The sequence below is a fragment of the Bos grunniens genome, chromosome 17, assembly GCF_055505025.1.
Source record: "Bos grunniens cultivar Pamir isolate PY7600 chromosome 17, Bosgru_T2T1.0, whole genome shotgun sequence".
Taxonomy (NCBI): domain Eukaryota; kingdom Metazoa; phylum Chordata; class Mammalia; order Artiodactyla; family Bovidae; genus Bos; species Bos grunniens.
In genome coordinates this window covers 14739807-14758712 of record NC_141181.1, presented here as the reverse complement: position 1 = coordinate 14758712, position 18906 = coordinate 14739807, and the positions used below count along the sequence as shown (strand labels likewise).

The 18906-nt window shown below is 43.2% G+C and overlaps 1 protein-coding gene across 24 annotated transcripts in view; it reads left to right on the top strand.

Moving 5' to 3' along the window:
• Positions 1–18906, top strand: part of GAB1 (GRB2 associated binding protein 1) — a 127367-nt gene that overhangs the window by 47474 nt on the left and 60987 nt on the right. For 2 of the 24 annotated variants that reach the window (XM_086346574.1, XM_086346567.1), the window contains exon 1: positions 3034–3257. The exons of 19 other annotated variants lie outside the window; for them this stretch is intronic. The gene's annotated coding sequence lies outside the window, so the exon portion shown is untranslated. Of the gene's footprint in view, positions 1–3033; positions 3258–18906 lie in introns of those variants that run through there. 3 more of the 24 variants (XM_086346579.1, XM_086346575.1, XM_086346563.1) reach the window with 2 other exon arrangements.

The following is an 18906-nucleotide window of genomic DNA, read 5'->3' as shown; positions in this document are numbered from 1 at the left end:
AGCCTGGTGAATGTATTTTTAATGGTACAAACCTGGTCCTAGACTCTGATGCTAGAGGTAAAACTCCAAGTGCTGTGGGCCTCATCCCCCACCCAAGGAGCTTTTCTGGGGGAAGTGGTATTAGGAAAGGAAATGGGGGCTCAGTGGCCCTTGCAAAGCCAGTCTTTCCTATCCCCCACCTCATTCACTGGGCCAGGTCAGGTGGGGCTATTTGTAATGTGTAAAAGTCACAGTACCCCACCAAAGAGGCACATTAAAGGGGCTTAGTAAAATATTGTTATTTGTGTCAAAGTTATAAATTTCAGACCTACCCAGAATAACATCTAATGTTGGAAGCAGTCATAGAGATCAGGAGCAGAGAAACCTTGAGCTGAACAAGTAAACCTATGTACGGGTGTTTCATGGCTTCAGATCTTGAGCCCTTTCAAAGGATGTCCTTAAGGCACTACATCTGGGTCTCCCTGGGTAGGGAAGATCCCCTGGAGAAGGGCATGGCAACCCATTCCAGTACTCTTGCCTAGAAAATCCCATGGACGGAGGAGCCATACGAGCTTCAGTCCACGGGGTCACGAAGGGTTGGACACAACTGAAACAACTTATTAGCACACTCACACACCCTCTCTCTTCTCTGTGCAGGATTGGCACTCCTGTGCCCAGCTGTTCACTGAAATCCCAGCATCTGCCTAACGGTCTATAAAGACCAGAGATGAAGTAGCAGGTAGCCTACCATACCACCTCTGATTTCCTTCTCCCACTGTAGACAGAATTACTACTATTTATTAAGCAAAACAGCTTGTAGGAGCTGCAGAAACCAGACACATGACACAGTTTCTGCTCTTTTAGAGCTTGCAATGCTGTATTATCTCACATCAGTAAGGGAGCCCATTCTGGACCACGCAGCGCCACTGAATTGGATATTAGTGTTTCTCCTACTGATTCTAGTGAAAATTTAGAAAAGATCATTTACTTCTTGGGCCTTAGTTTTCTTATCCATAAAGTGAGGATATCGAAATCTGAAGCCTTTATATCTGTACGTTTTGTGAGTCACAGTCTCCTGCTACTTTTAATCATCAATCTTTTGATCCCTTTTATTCTTTTCATTTCAAGAAACTCTTAGCTAAGATATAGATCTTAATTTATCTGCTGATGTGTGATTGGCAACTTGAACTTTAGAGAACCACGGCTGGAAAAAGTGGGGAAATGTATAATGGTCCATTTCTTCCATTTTAAGGCAGAATAAAAAATAATTTGGATTACTGTACACCTCATTAGTAAAATAGAATATGCCTGCTTTTGACTATTCAGAGATTTAGAGCAGCGGTTCCCTGCCTTTTGGGCACCAGGGACCAGTTTTGTGGAGGACACTTTTTTCCACGTGTTGGGGGAGGGGGCTGGTTTGCAGATGGTACAAGGATGTTACATTTCTGGTGCACTTTATTTCTATTATTATGACATCAGCTCGGCCTCGGATCATCAGGCATTAGATCCTGGAGGTTGGGGACCCCTGACTTAGAGAATGTAAAAAAGTTTTTGACTTCACAGAGGCATTTGATCACAGAATTCTTTTCCATAGCGAGTTCCTCCAGTGTGTTTAAAATGTAATATGATTGGCAGAGGTTATGTGCACCAGAAATATCCAGTTCTGTACATTGATAATTTATTCTGCAGCAGTGCCGAGTATGTACACAGAAAATGGGCTTTCTGTTAATTAATTGGAATTTTCTGTAGTGTAAGAGGTTTTTTTGGGGGGGGGGCTGCTGTGTTCGACTTTTACTGCCCTTTTTTCCCCTCGGTGTTCCTCCTGATCGTCCAGGCAGCATTCATTTGTGAAACAATTAGCTAAAATCAGGGCGTTCACCTGTGGCTGCTGGCTGCCTCCCCCAGTTAAGGGATGAATCTGTGACTGAGGCAGGAGATGCCTTCTGTAGTGGCGGGAACACAGAGCAGGTAAAAACAGATTTAGGTTCAGATGCCAGCACTGCTTCTCACTAGCCTCATGCAGGATACTTAACCTCAGAATCTGATTTTCATCTGTACAATGGGAATTACAGTAACAGTGCTGAGATCATAGGATATGTGTGTGTGTGTGCTTAGTCACTCAGTCATGTCCAACTCTTTGCAACCCCACGGGCTGTAGCCTGCCAGGCTCCTCTGTCCGTGGGATTCTCCAGGCAAGAATACTAGAGTGGGTTGCCATTGCTTTCTCCTGGGGATCTTCACAACGCAGGGATCGAACCTGGGTCTCCTGCTTTGCAGGCAGGTTCTTTACCATCTGAGCCACTCATAGGATAGAAGAGAACTTTCCTCTTTTCTGAAGGGGCTGACATAAATTAGGGCCCTCCGTGGAAGGTAGCTCTCTGCCTTTCCCCTCCAGCCCCTGGAGCAGCCAGAAAGTAGCAACACAATTGCAGCCTGTGGAGTAGCAGTATCTGAGAGCTCAGCGGTCTCCAACCTTTTTTGGCACCAGGGGCTGGTTTCGTGGAAGACACAATTTTTCCATAGACCAGGGAGGGGGAGGATAGTTTCGGGATGACTCAAACACTTTATGTTTATTGTGAACTTTATTATTATTACATTAACTCCACCTCAGATCATCAGCCATTCTTAGATCCCAGAGGTTGGGGATCCCTGGGAGGTCCAGAGGGCTGGAGGCACCAGCAGGATTTAGCACAGGGTAGCCTGGTGTCATGGTTAAGTCATTGGCCAACCAGAGCCTAAGGGCCTGAGTTCAACTGGACTAGCACTGTGATCTTCGGGAAAGTCACTCATCATTTCAGCGCCTCAGTTCTCAGATCTGTAAACTAAGGCTAGTAGCCCTTATGTCAGAGAAAGCTCATGTGCTAATTTGTGTGCGGTGCACACAACAGTTTCTGGTATGTAACAAGTCCATGCAGTCTATTACCATGAAAATCTTTTGCTGTTGTTCTTAGAGTGTCATGCAGACTTTAAAACCGTTGCATGAAATGACTGTAGGCTTTACAAAGAGAGCAGATTATTTTCCATCAAGGAGGAGCAGGGCTTGGCCAGCAACTTGCACAGCAGATAGATTTGCTCTTAGAAGTCTGCTCTGGTCTTTCATCTCTCTCTGCCTGTCCACTCTGTACAGCTTTTGTTATTAATGTGGAGCAGTTGAAGTCACTGACTTGGGTGCCGGCCAGGCCAGTGTTTCTGAGGGCGTATATTACTTTCCTGGGCTGGTCCTGAATAGGATAATGGATATCAGAGGTACGGCGAAGCTGTCCTTCTAGGCACGAAAGGTGCGTTTGCCATCTTCTTCGTAACTGATGCTGATGGACCAGAATCTTATGTAGTATCTTAGTATTCTTTTTTTTTTCCTCTTACCCTACAAACCTCTATCTCTTCTTTTAGTGGTCATTTTACTTGTTTTCAATTTAGACAGACTAACGCTGATTTTCTGTACATCTTTCTCCACTGTTGTTTTATGGTTGAAAATCTTCTCTTCAGTTTATTGAAGGCAGGTAAAAGTTCTCCATGAAGCCGTATATGTCTGGAGTGTGTGTATATATAAAGAGATGTGACTTTTGGGGACTGTTCAGTCTATATTGCCTTTTTCTTTCTCTGTAAGTAATGTAGCCCTGTGGGGAAAATATTCGTTGAAATAGTGAGTGAAAATGTGTTTTTCTCACATATGTTGCTCGAGAACACACTTTTATTTTCTGTTCTGCTTTTGTGCCAGGGGCTTGGGAAACGATGTTTTTGTTGTTTTGGAAAGGCAATGGAATTTTATCAGACATTTTCCTGAGCCTCCCTACCTTCACTTTTCCTGAAATATTTCTCTCAAAGTCCTGTTTTCCTCTGTTAAGAGATTCCGTCATTTAAAAAGTACTGGAGCTTGCTTGGCCCAGGCCTTTCTGGTGATTCGTTGACTTTATAAAAGAAGAGACTGTGTCTGAGAAGCAGCACTTGAGGGATCATATGACCATTAGTGTGAAACTTGGGGCAATGATTTGTTAGCTGGAGCCATGACAGTCATTTTTTTCTTTTCGTATCTACAAACAAATGTGTGTCTCTGGGCCCTGGTGGGTGTTGCGACTGGGGTGGGAGATAATGTCCTCCAGGGTTAGACTTGATTCTGACTTCTGTTCCCTAATTGTGGGGGTTTTCTGTGGTTTTAGTAACTCCCATTGTGAAATAGAAACTGATTTCTAGTTGGTCTTAGTAATGGCTAAATTGTGACAGACACGTATTTCTTTTTAGTCTCACAGTTGTTTTTCTGCTGTTTTCTCAATCTGTAAAGCAGTACTAGGGAATTTGAATTCCTGGAAATATTTTTCTTCCATAATGATATGTCACAGGTGTCTGAGTGCTATACACACTGCCTACTCCATTTTTAATGTCAATTTAGTGGAGATAAAACGTAGATAATAGCTGTGGATGTAATGAATCTGGTCTCTCTCCCCAGTGGCTTCCTATCTCCATATGTTATGGTGCCCCTCCGATCTTTCTGAAATGTTTACTGTTACAGCACTGAGATTTGGTCTTTCATATGGGAGTTTCTGAGATTTTTCTATATGGTCTGGGCGTGAAATAACTTGCATAAGCCATATTCTGCATCTTTTTACAGAATGCAGTGAAAGAAAGCTTTTAGTGTCATGTTATTCTTTATATAGTCCAACTCTTTTAAAAACATATTTTTATGATATGTAGGCAAATCTTGAAAATGCTCAGATGACAATAAAAATTACTTACAATTTTACCACTCAGAGAAAAACTGCTATGAAAATATTGAGGTATTTACTTCCAGACTAATTTTCTATGCTTATTTATATGGATAGGTAGTTATTCTTCTGCAAAATTGTCTGTAAACCTTTTTGAAACCTGCTTTTTTTAAAAAAAAAAACCAACAACAAAATATGTAAGAACTTTTTTCACATCCCAGAAATATTCTTTGAAAATGTGGTTTTAAATAGCTGCACAGTTTGTTTTCCATTGTAGTTTGTTTCTGAAAATACTTGTTAAAGATGTGCCAAAGAAAAAAGTGCATTAAAAAAGTAATTGAGAACATGTTAATTTTGTGCTTTACTCAAGATAAACATTTCTGTAACAAAACATTTTCTTTATGTAGTTCTTGGTATAGTAACAACTAATTACAGTACTTAACTTTTGATTAGCTATCCACAGCTGATTAAACAAGTGAAGTTTTTTAAAATGAACTTATTTTATTTTTTATAAAATCAGACTAGGGTCATCCCTAGCAGTCCAGTAGTTAAGACTCTACACTTCCATTGCAAGGGGCACAGGTTCGATACGTGGTCAGGGAACTTAAGATCTCACGTGTCACATGGTGAGACCAAAAAGAAAAAAAAATGAATTTTGAAATAGTTCTTCTTTTTAAACTTGAAAAGATTAAAATCTTTTTCACCTGAATTTCGGGTTCACCTACCATTGACTAGGCTGTAATTTGGGGGTGAACTTGACTTTCCCTGGGCCTCCTGGCTGCACAGGACCGGAAAGGCTGTACAGGCAGGGAAACAGTGCCAGATGGTCCCCATGATGGATGCCAAGCCCCCAGCAGAGACGGCTGCTCCACCCGACCGCAGGCTGCCTTTAGCCTGGGGTAGCAGGTGTCAAGACAGTTAACTTCTAATGGGCAGTGAAGGAGGAGGTGGCAGCCCCTGTGGCTGTCTCGTGACATCCGCAGTCTGACATTCTCAGACTATATGGGAGGAATCTGGGTAAGTCATGTAACCTCGTTTCATTCTGGCGTACTTGGCTTGTGGAGGGGAGTGGTGATGAAACCAAACGGAGCCGTCAGTCACCAGATCTTCACGGCACTTTTCAGTTCGAGTACTGAAGCCTGTAGTCACAGAGCCATCTCTCAAAATCACCCCGGATTTGACTACTATGACTTGTCCTGGACACGAGGGAGCTCCTGGTGGGAGCAAAAGAATGTGCCGGACAGTCATGTATCCCCGAGTTTATATATCTGTGCAGCTACTTAGGAGTAGTGTGGCTAGGAGCATATATTGTAATCTCTCTGAGCCTTGTCTGTAAAAACTGATGAGAAGAAGAATTGCTTTCAAGATAAGTGAGCTTTGTATTTTGTAAGTGCATGGCCCAGAGTAAGCTTTTGCTCAATATTGGTTCCCATGATGATGATACATGTGTGCTTTGATGATTGATAGATTTGTTCCGAGTCATCCAACCACTGTGTGGGTTCTTGATGGATGATTGATCATTCAGTAGCCCAGCCCTGCTGAATAACTTCTCTTTGTGCACTGAGCTAAACTTGACTATGCAAAGCTTTGTAAAGAGATGCCTCAAAATACAGTGACTTCAGTTAAAAGGTTGGGGGCTTTTTCCTTCTCTATCTCAAAACAGTCCACATGGTCCTTCCTGGAGGACTGGCAGGGAACCTCAACAGACAGATTCCTTCTGTCTTGTCTCTCTGCCGTTCTGTGGAAGTCCCCCTCTTCATAGTCAAGGTGACTCAGCCTGACCTCTTTTCAGCCCTGAGAAGGGACACGATGTAGATGTGGTACAGATCATTTTCACTCATATCCTATTGCCAAACTGCCACGCCACCACAGCTAGCTGTAAGAGAGGCTGGAAAATGCCATCTTTAGCAAGCCAGACACCCTGCGAAAACTTCTGGTACTGTAGAACGGGAGCTGGCCAACAATGGCCTGAGCATCAAGTCAGCCAGCTACCAGTTATTGTAAATAAAATTGCGTAGGCTTATGGGTACCAAAGGGGATGGTAAAGGGTCCAGAGGAAGATTAGAAGTTTAGAATTAACGTACATTTATTGTTGTATATAGAACAGGTAAACAGCAAAGTCCTACTGGATAGCACAGAGAATTATATTCAGTATCCTATAGTAACCTATAATGGAAAAGAGTTTGAAAAAGAATATGTATACATATATGTATGTATGTGTAAATTAATCACTTTACTGTACACTTGAAACTAATATAACATTGTATATACCTCAGTCTACCTAACTATACCTCAGTAAAAATCAATAAAAATTTGAAAACAAATCGTACAGGAACACAGCCACACCCATTCATTTATGAATTGTCAGCAGCTGCTTTCGTATTACCACGGAAGAGGTGAGGAGTTGTGAGAGAGATCTTAATTGCCTGCAAAGCCTGCTGCTAAGTCGCTTCAGTCGTGTCCGACTCTGTGCGACCCCATAGACGGCAGCCCACCAGGCTGCCCCCGTCCCTGGGATCCTCCAGGCACGAACACTGGAGTGGGTTGCCATTTCCTTCTCCAATGCGTGAAAGTGAAAAAGGAAAGTGACAGTGCTCAGTCGTGTCTGACTCTTCACGACCCCATGGATTGCAGCCCACCAGGCTGCTCCATCCACGGGATTATCCAGGCAAGAGTACTGGAGTGGGGTGCCATTGCCTTCTCCAGCCTGCAAAGCCTAAAGTATTTTAAAAATAATTCTGTTCATTTATTTTTGGCTGTGCTGGGTCTTTGTTGATGTGCGGGCTCTTCTCTAGTTGTGGTGCGTGAGCCTCTCATTGCAGTGGCTTCTCTTGTTGCAGGGCTGGGCTCTAGGGCACTTGGGCTCAGTAGTTGTGTCGCATCGGGTTAGTTGCTCTGCAGTAGGTGGGATCTTCCCAGACCAGGGATGGAGCCTGCAGTGGCAGGCAAATTCTTCACCACTGAGCCACCGAGGAAGCCCCAAGGCTAAAGTGTTGACTACCTGGTGCTTTCCAGAGGTTTGCTGACCTCCACTATAGAAAAGGGGGAAATGACTATTAGGGGAGCAACCTGCAGGCTCTGGTAAGCAGGTAAGTCACTGCCTTGGAGATGCAGAGTTAGGAGGTGAATCTTATGAAGACTGATGACCTTTGGGAGAGTGGGTGGGTAGTTGAAGAAGCAGTATTGGGAAAGCTCTAAGGAGCCTGGTGTGAAGGAGCCTGGTGGAGGTGAAGGGAGTGAAGACAGGAGATGGCTTCCTGAAGTCAGCTTCCATTTTAAAGCAGAGCCTTGTATCTCAAGTACCCTCTGTCCCTTCCTGCAGCCCACTCTTCCCCCCCCCCCCCCCCCGCACATGCAGCATGTGGGATCTTAGTTCCTTGGCCAGGGATTGAACCTGTGCCCGCTGCATTGGAAGGCAGAGTCTTAACCACTCCTCTGTCTTGCACTTGATGCTTGCTGCATTCCCACTGCCACTACCAGGTCGGCTCTTCTTTTCCCATAGTCTCTTCACTGGTTCCCCTGCACAGAACCTCAGCCTCCAAACATCCAAGGGAACGCCTTTCAATGTGGCGTTTATGTTCCTCCCCTTTAAAGGACTTCCAGGGGGTACCACTAGCTACTCAATACTGACCCAGCTCCTTGCTTGGTCACTCCAGATCGTTCCACTCTTTGGCCCTAGTCCTGATTTCCTATCCTGTTTTCCTTACAGCCTTACACACCCTCTAGTCTCCAGCCTCACAGAAATACCTCGTGCCCAGTCTGCATTTGGCCGTCTCCATGAATTTGCTCCCATTGTCGTCATCTTTTAAAAAATATTTAAATATTTATTTATTTATTTGAGTCAGTTCTTAGTTGCAACACTTGGGATCTTTACTTTCAGCATGTGGAATCTACTTCCCCAACCAGGGACTGAGCCTGAGTCCCCTGCGTTGGGAGTGCATTCTTAACCACTGGGCCACCAAGGAAGTCCTGCTCCTGTGTTTCCTCAGCCTTACACTGTTGAAAGGCTGGCTTTGGGGATCAAGGCCGTGGTACGGGGTAGGCATGTTCACAGCTGGACAGATGTAGGGGCTGTCTTCCTTTCGATACTTTTCACATTTAAATTTCCTTTCCAGCTGGACCCTGTCTACCACCCTAAGGAGAAGCTCTCCCTCCTCTAACGCTTCTAGCGCTTCCATGATCTCTCCCAGCATGGCATTTGCTACTTCTGTGCAGGATTAAGAGTCATCCCGTCTGTGTTTCTGGTCTCGCAGAAGCTGTCCGGTCTCTGAGCCAGGGTTCAGATTTACCTGAGCCCTACCGTTTCACTTTTACCTGGTAGGTGCCGGTCAGCGTGCAGTGATGCTCTTTACAAGTGAATGCCTCTATGAAAGAGAGAACTGACTGGCCTGGAGGACTTTAGGTGCAAATGAAAATAGGGCTCTAATAATTCTGTGGAACGTAAGTGCCACTTAAGGGCTTCAAAACTCAGAGCAGTTTTTTTAGAGAAAGATCACTACATTGTGAAAGTGTTTTCTTCAGACCTGAATTAGCATTTGAATGCGTTCTTTTTTTTTTTTTTTTAAAGCTGAGCCATGTGGCTTGAGGGATCTTAGTTCCCCAACCAGGAATCAAACCCCGGCCCTTGACAGTGAAAGCTGGAGTCCTAACCACTGGACCACCAGAAATGTCCCAAGAGCTGATACTTGAAGCACATCTACAGATAGTGCTGATAGCCCCTGTGATGGCGGGATGTTGGCAAGGATGGAAGGGAGGGGTCTTCCTTTCTTATCATCTATATATTTTGCAGTTCTTAAAGGGTGAAACAACTTATTCTGTAATTTTTACTCAAGCTTAAGTTAGGATTAAAAAAAACCACCCTCTGTCTCCTAACTTGTCTTGAACTTACTATTCCGTGTCTACAGCCTGGCACAGTCATCAACAGACAGTAAGTATTCAGTACGTACATGTTGAAGGAATAGATAAGTCGACTCTGGCACTTAATCGTAAGAGCTTTCTGGAAGAGGAAATGGATTCTAAAGCAAGATGATTGTTTCCGGGGGTGACATGGAAAGATAAAAGAGGCTTATCCTTCCAGTGCCCCTCCAGTCCTCACCCTGCCAACCTCCTCCATTACACACGTCCCTGGCATGTCTTCTGGTTATAGGTTAAAGGTTTGTGAGCAATGAAGGTGTGCGGCCTTATTGTTACTGAAAGGAACACTCCAGTGTTGGGTAAGGTTTTCATGGCCCCTTTCGTAATAAGCAAGGTACTAAATTAGCCAATGGAGAAGGAAATGGCAACCCACTCCAGTGTTCTTGCCTGGAGAATCCCAGGGATGGAGGAGCTTTGTGGGCTGCCGTCTGTGGGGTCGCACAGAGTAGGACACGACTGAAGTGACTTAGCAGCAAACATAGCCAAAGTGCGTAAATTATGAATTTTTCCTTTGTGGGAGCACTGAGTGGAGGTACAGATCTGGGCTTTGTGGGTCAGATCCTAGAATTTTTGAAAGGAAGTAAAGTTTAAACCAGAAGCCTCTTTCAACTTGGCCTTCTGTCTGATTCCATTGAAGTTCAGTTCAGTTGCTCTGTCGTGTCCGACTCTTTGCGATCCCATGAACTGCAGCATGCCAGGCCTTCCTGTCCAACACCAACTCCCGGAGTCTACCCAGACCCATGTCCATTGAGTCAGTGATGCCATCTAACCATCTCATCCTCTGTCATCCCCTTCTCCTCCTGCCCTTAATCTTACCCAGCATCAGGGTCTTTTCAAATGAGTCAGCTCTTCCCATCAGGTGGCCAAAGTATTGGAGTTTCAGCTTAAACATCAGTCCTTCCAGTGAACACCCAGGACTGATCTCCTTTAGGATGGACTGGTTGGATCTCCTTGCTGTCCAAGGGACTCTCAAGAGTCTTCTTCAACACCGCAGTTCAAAAGCATCAATTCTTCCGTGCTCAGCTTTAGGCGGGGGGCGGGTTTCTACAAATTTTAATCTTCAACAGACAATAAATTAACAGTATCTATGAGCACACCTGTATGCAAGTCAGGAGGCAACAGTTAGAGCTGGACATGGAACAACAGACTGGTTCCAAATAGGAAAAGGAGTACGTCAAGGCTGTATATTGTCACCCTGCTTATTTAACTTATATGCAGAGTATATCATGAGAAACACTGGGCTAGAAGAAGCACAAGCTAGAATCAAAATTGCTGGGAGAAAAATCAATAACCTCAGATATGCAGATGACACCACCCTTATGGCAGAAAGTGAAGAGCTAAAAAGCCTTTTGATGAAAGTGAAAGTGGAGAGTGAAAAAGTTGGCTTGAAGCTCAACATTCAGAAAATGAAGATCATGGCATCTGGTCCCAATCACTTCATGGGAAATAGATGAGGAAACAGTGGAAACAGTGTCAGACTTTATTTTTTTGGGCTCCACAATCACTGCAGATGGTGACTGCAGCCATGAAATTAAAAGATGCTTACTCCTTGGAAGGAAAGTTATGACCAACCTAGATAACATATTCAAAAGCAGAGACATTACTTTGCCAACAAAGGTCCGTCTCGTCAAGCCTATGGTTTTTCCAGTGGTCATGTATGATGTGAGAGTTGGACTGTGAAGAAAGCTGAGCGCCAGAGAATTGATGCTTTTGAGCTGTGGTGTTGGAGAAGACTCTTGAGAGTCCCTTGGACTGCAAGGAGATCCAACCAGTCCATTCTGAAGGAGATCAGCCCTGGGATTTCTTTGGAAGGACTGATGGTGAAGCTGAAGTTCCAATACTTTGGCCACCTCATGCGAAGAGTTGACTCATTGGAAAAGACTCTGATGCTGGGAGGGCTTGGGGGCAGGAGGAGAAGGGGACAACAGAGGACGAGATGGCTGTATGGCATCACCGACTCAATGGACGTGGGTCTGAGTGAACTCCGGGAGTTGGTGATGGACAGGGAGGCCTGGTGTGCTGCGATTCATGGGGTCGCAAAGAGTCGGACAAGACTGAGCGACTGAACTGAACTGATGAGCACACCAAATATAATTGATACCCCTTCATTTTGAGATAACATATCTGTTCTGGATATGTAAGAGATAACAGAGCAGAAAAATCTGAATCAGAGTGGGATGATTTACAAAATGATCTGTAGTGGACACTGCAGTGTAGTGGATGGGCATTTGCATCGAACAGACCTACAGTTTTGAACGTTGCACCATGCTTTTGTCCTTGGAAGAAGTCACTTAGTCTTCCAAGTCTGTGTTTCTTCATCTGGAAACTGGAAACAGTGACTTTATTTACCTCAGAGGAAAATGTACTGCTATGTAGCAGTGCTGTGGCGACTGTGATAAAACCCATGCTGTTGGAACAAAGAGACCCCCAAATGCAGTGAATTAAAGAAGATTCAACTTTAGTTAGTGCATCCGGGCTTGCAAAGAAAGGCAGTCACGCTCCTTGCAGAAACTGTTCTGCCAGACCCAGGTTCCTTCTACCTTGTGACTCCATCCTCCCCTACATCATAGAGTCCATCTTCATGGTCAGAGCAAGGTAATTAGCACTTCTGTGTCCAAGCTTGGAGGGAAGGGAAAGAGTGTGGAGGTGCCATGCCCCATATGTTCAGGCCCAGCCCCAGAAAAGGTACAGACCCCTGGGGTCACTCTCCCTTTGAGAGAATTAAGTCAGCTGGCCACATCTGGCTGTCTGAGAGGCTGGAAGTAGAATTTCTCACTGGGTGGCATGGATCCAGACATTCATAATAGAAGGATGGAGAAACATACCTGGGGGAGCACGGCTTAATCAATGCAACCATTATTTATTTATTGAAAAATAATTGGGTTGGCCAAAAATTTGTTCGGGTTTTCCTATACGATGTTAAAACCTGAAGGAACTTTATAACTTCTCAAAGAAGGGTTTCAATATCCTTGCTCTAGGGGAAGAGGAGTGAAAAAGCTGTTGCAGCACAGAATTTGTGTGTCCCCTGAGAGGTTAGCCCTAATGGGATTCCCTGGTGGCTCAGTCGATAAAGAATCTGCCTGCAATGCAGGAGTCAATCCCTGGGTCAGGAAGATGCCCTGGAGAAGGAAATGGCAACCCCCTCCAGTATTCTTGCTTGGGAAATCCTGTGGACAGAGAAGCCTGACTGGTTTCAGTCCGTGGGGTCGCCAAAGTTGGACACCACTTAGCAACTAAACCACCACCAAGAGGGTGAAGGAAGGGATCCTTTAAACCACAAATCTAGGTGAGCCTAGAGGGAGTGGGAGGGGTGGGAAGAAAGATGCAGAAGGGGTAGAGATATGCTGAAAGGGAGGGAAGGCTGATGAGCTATACTCATCTTGAAAGGCCTGCTCTGTAAATTAAACTTAACCCCTTAGCTTACTAGGCGAGAACAAAGGACAGTAGCTTCTAGAGAAACTTTTTCTAGGAGCAAGAAGTTATTTCAAAGCACAGAAAAGAACACAGAGAAAAGAGTTGCACAGAGAAGCCTTATTCATCTTGAGTTTTCTCTTTCAAAGATATACTTTGTGTTCCTGTGTCCATGGGATTCTGCAGGCAAGAACACTGGAGTGGGTGGCCATGCCTTTTCCAGGGGATCTTCCCGATCCAGACCCAGGGATCAAACCCAGGTCTCCTCCACTACAGGCAGTTCTTTACCATCTGAGCCACCAGGAAAGCCCTTGTGCTAAAGGAAAAAATCACATAAATATTCTCTGAGGTTATCTCTAACTTGTCACTCTTGCCAAAGAAAAGACAGAGTTGAAATACAGGAGTTTCTGCATTTTAAAGAAATAATTCAAACCAAATTCAAAGTAATTCAAAGTCCGTACCATTTTCTAGATTCTACATATATGCAGTAACATGCGATTTTTTTTTCTCTTTCTGACTCACTCTGTATGACAGTCTCTAGGTCCACCCACGTCTCTCTGTTGTAAAGCAACTATTTTGTTATTGTTTAGTCACTAAGTTGTGTCCAACCCTTTGCAATCCTAGGGACTGTAGCCCACCAGGGTCCTCTGTCCATGGCATTTCCCAGGCAAGAATACTGGATCGGGTCGTCATTCCCTTCTCCATGGGGTCTTCCCGACCCAGGGACTGAATCTGTCTCTCAGATTCTTTGCCACTGAGGCACCGGGGATGCCTACTATGCTCCAATTAAAAAAATAAATAAATAAAAGTGCTTAAGGGAAAAGAAATGAACTACTAAGTAAGCAACTCTTCTCAACAGAAGAAATGCACAGATTCCTGAAGACGGCCGAGTCAAGTTGAGAGTAAAGATCTCGTATTAGAGCAAATGTTTTTAAATGCTTAGAAAAATGATCTCCACGTTCTTTTATTCTTGTGCATTTAGCAGTTGTTAAGAAACAATGAGAAGGAATGAAATAATGGCCCCAAGTCTCTCCATAATATTTTTAAAAACCTACAATTTTAGACTTGACAAATAACTTACTCTAGACTCTTTTGTACTCAAGTAATGCTCGTATGTGAGTTGGCATTGGTTTTTGTTTTTATAAGTAACCCTTTGCCTAACCACTGAAAATAGCTGAGTTTATTTTAAGCCAATGGTCCAAAGTTGATAGCAAAGAAAGTAGAAGTGAGACTGTTTCTCAGTTTTTATTTTTCCCCCACCAAAGTGACAAAAACAAATAACAGCTTATACCCGGAACCAAATTTCACGTGTTTACTTCTAAGGAAGTAACTTTTCTGTGAGGTGGGATTTTGTAGATTGCCCTGTTTGACCTGACTTGGAGAGTCAAAAAAAGGGCTTAAATTCTTAGTTTCTGATTTCATTTAGCAAAATGATTACTGACTGTCGAAACAGAGCTTTTGTTTTTTAATTAATTTATTTATTTTAATTGGAGGATAATTCCTTTATATTATTGTAGTGGTTTTTTGCCATACATCAACATGAATCAGTGCACATGTGAACAAAAAAAAAATAGAACTTTTGTTTTTTAAAGGAAAATTAAGTTGTAGTGAAATATATGGAGCCTGTAAATCTTATTTCAAGAATTCTGAAATCTTAAGAGGGTGGTAGGTATTGATGACGTGTTAATATTTTATGTGAGTAGGATCTTGCCGGAGGCCCAGGAAGAATTCCGATAGACGAAGTTCAGATTCTCAACAATTTCCAAATTCCTCAGGGGACTTGAGCTAGGAGTTAATTAGCTGCCCTTCTTTAATCTCTGACATTGAAAATAATGAATATTTTGATAATTCAACAGTGAACTAGGATGAAAGACTTTGAAAAAGAAGGCGTTTTTTAATATGCAGATGCTGGGGACTTCCTTGGAGGTCCAGTGGTTAAGACTCCACACTTCCAACTCTGGGGGTAGAGGTTCGATCCCTGGTCAGGAAACTAAGAATTCAACCTGCCATGTGCTACGGCCAAAAATAAATGCAGATGCTATTGTTGGGTGTCAGGAAGCAGATTACAATAGTAGTTTTGTCCAACAGATAATGATAGGGATATCCAGAGTTTTCTACTTGTGAAATCCTAGGTTGCTGAGGCTCACTTAGGTTTTTTTTTAGTGAATTCCCATCAGTGATAGCTGTACATTCATGTCCATAAGCTCTATGTCCTTCCATGTGTTCATAAACCCCCTACAATTCTTTGATTCTGATGTTTTTTACATTTTCTTTCTTTTCAAATTGAACTATAGTTGCTGTACCATATTATGTAAGTTATAAGTGTACAGTATAGTGACTCATAAGTTTTAAAGGGTATGCTCCAGTTATAGTTATTATAAAATATTGGATATATTCCTTGTTTTGTACAGTATATCTTTGTAGCTTATTTTGTACTCATAATTTGTACTTGTTAATCCTATACCCCTATATTGCCACTCCCCCTTCTCTCCCTACTGGTAACCACTAGTTTCTTCCCTGTGAGTCTGCTTTTTTGGTATATTCACTAGTTCATTGTGTATAAGTGATATCATACAGTATTTTTCTTTCTCTGTCTGATTTATTTCTGTTAGCATGATACCCTCCAAATCCATCCATGGTGCTGCAAATGGCAAAATTTTATTCTTTTTTTAATGGCTGAGTAGTATTCCATTGTATATACCACATCTGCTTTATCTGTTCATCTGTTGATGGACAGTTAGGTTGCTTTGAAGATGTTTGCATTTTTTTTTTCCTTTACTGTTTTACAGTCCATGGGGTTGAAAAGAGTGGGATATGACTGAGTGACTAACACTTTCACTTTCACTTACTGTTTTAATGGCATCCCATCATCAGTAGCTATTGGACATTCATGGACTAAAGATTATGAGCTACCTGTCTAAAACCTTTCACCTTTGCTTCTATCTAAATTTGTCTAAATGAAAAGTAGTGACTCATCTGAATTGATAAAGTCATGTCCCAGGGGTCAGCAAACTCTAGCCTGTAGGTCTGATTGGCTTCTTAACATCTGTGTGTTACTCACTCCTTTGTGTCTAACTCTTTGTGACCTAATAGACTGTAGCCCGCCAGTGTATTCCTCTGTTCATGGAATTCTCCAGGCACGAATACCAGGGTGAGTGGCCATTTGCTTCTCCAGGGGATCTTCCCAACCCAGGGATGAAACCTGGGTCTCCTGCATTGCAGGTGGTTTCTCTACTGTCTCAGCCACCAAAGAAAACTTTTACATTTTTAAAAAAATTGTAAAAAAATAAAAAGAAGTAGAATATGAGACAAAACCATGTGTAGCCTGCAGTGCCTAAAATATCTGCTACCTGACCCGTTACAAAAAAGTTTGCTGCCTCCTGTATCATGTTAAGTGGTTAAGGTTCAGACTCGGGGGGTCAGGGGAACATTGGTTCAAACCCTGGCTTTACCATTTACAGCAAGTTAATTTCTCTGTGATGTGTTTTCTCTTCTATAAATGGGAATCGTTACAGTGCCAACCTTACAGGGTTGTGGTAAGAACTGTGTTAATGTTTAGTGTTTAGTACAGTGCCTGGGGCTTCCCTAGTAGCTTGGCCGTAAAGAAACTGCCTGCAATGCAGGAGACCCGGGTTCGATCCCTGGGTCAGGAAGATCCCTGGGGAAGGGAATGGCAACCCACTCCAGTATACTTGCCTGGAGAATTCCATGGACAGAGGAGCCTGGAGGGCTATAGTTCATGGGGTCGCTGAGAGTTGAACACATGACTGAGCAACTAACACACACACACACACACAAACAACACACAGTGCCTAGTACTTAGTACCCAATAAATGTCAATGATTATTATTACTGTTGTGGTGGGAACAGTCTTCGAGAGCTCAGCTAGACTAGCCTTTGCTTTCAGCTGGTGAACGAGCAAATTATCCAAGACCATTTTCAGCTTAAGATCCATTTTATTTCTAACAGTGCTGACTTAACTGAAAAAAGACATCAAGACAGACCCATGCTCAGACGTAAAAAAAAAAAAATGCTTAAAAGCATAAAAGGAAATAATAAAGATACCTTCTTTTTAGGTTCAGAAAAGAACATTAAACGTGTCACTTTAAAACAAAGCAAACAGACTTTCTTCGACGTTACTTATGACAAGCACGAGAAGAACTAAAGTGGAAATGCGAGCAATCAGAGAGAGGATAATGGTTAGAGAAAAAAAGAGGAAGCAAGAACACACCAGGCTGTCAGCAGAAGAAGAGAAAGACCAAGTCAGAAGGAAGGCTGGCGGGCTTTCTTCTGGGTGACCAGTGTTACTGTGTCTCCTTCCCTTGCAAGCCCACCTTCCTTACTCTGTGAGTCCAGTTTAATTGCTCCCATTTGAAGGAAAGCCTGTCGCCTGTGTTTGATCATTTTCCTCTGCAGAAATAAATTTTCAGCCTCGAGTCAAGGACTGTTCACAAAACACACATTGTATGTAAGGTATGCTCCCTCAGAAAACTTGTCACGTATATATATGCAAAATCATCACATTTTGAATATTTATGACGCCAAGTAGTTTTACTGCCTTTAGCCACTTGCCTTCATCACCGTTATTCTTAACATTTGTTGCATTTCTGAATACTTTTCTTCATCCTCTCTGCTGCTGCTACTGCTGCTAAGTCGCTTCAGTCGTGTCTGACTCTGTGCGACCCCATAGACGGCAGCCCACCAGGCTCCCCCGTCCCTGGGATTCTCCAGGCAAGAACACTGGAGTGGATTGCCATTTCCTTCTCCAATGCATGAAAGTGAAAAATGAAAGTGAAGTCACTCAGTTGTGTCCGACTCTTATTGACCCCATGGACTGGAGCCTACCAGGCTCCTCCGTCCATGGGATTTTCCAGGCAAGAGTACTGGAGTGGGGTGCCATTGCCTTCTCCTCTCTGGTGCCCCTTGATTCACTCCCAAGTTGGGGAAGAACGAACTTAGTTACTAACAGAAAGTAGAAAGTGTTAAAAGAAACACACCAAAAAAATGATTGAAGTAAAATTCATTCTTTTTCCTTCTGTTTTACTCGGGTTGTTTATTCCGTTTGTGGATATTGCACCAGAGAGATGAGTGGTCCAGGATTGGTATTTGATGATGTCAGGGGACTAGAGTAATGGCCTCGCACAGAGATAACACAGTGAAGCCTTGCATTGATTATTACCTCATCTTATTAGCTGATGGAGAACTTTGAAAAGACAAGACTGCAGAGCTTTTCAAGAGTGCAGCTTCCAGGATCTGATCCTGAGAGCTTGATCATCGTCACTGCCCAGTGGGACTGTATTAGGAATAGTGGTGGCTTCCTGTACTAAACTACGTTTTATGGGAGAGCTATAATCACCTCCCGCCTCGCCTTCAGATTGTTCAGATAACGTTATCACTTTCAGATTGACTTTGGTTTTCCTTCCTAGTAGTTACAGAATTAAAATCAGTCCTGCTCATTTACTTGGGTTTCTCTTCCTCTGCTAGAAGTTACATTTGCTGAGGTAGGTGAATTTTTGTTTTTTTGTGTTACTTTGGGTTTTTTGGCCAAGCCGCATGGCACGCATATGAAGGATCCTAGTTCCCTGACCAGGGATGAAACCTGTGCCTCCTGCAGTGGAAGTTCAGAGTCTTAACCCCTGCACCACCAGGGAAGTCCCAGTTTTTGTTTTGTAAACTACTAAACGTTTCTCTAGGAGCCAAAATAGTGGTACCTGAAGTTGCTCAGTAAATATTTTTAGATGAGTGAATGAATAAATAGATTAAATACAGTTATTTGTCATTTCCACTGAAATATCCTCCCCAGACACATGTAGGTTGTCAGCTGGTGTCATTCTAGCCGTTTTTGTGCTGAGAAGGATATTTTAAGAATACTTTAAATTTTGAATGAATTCTGTTTTAAACC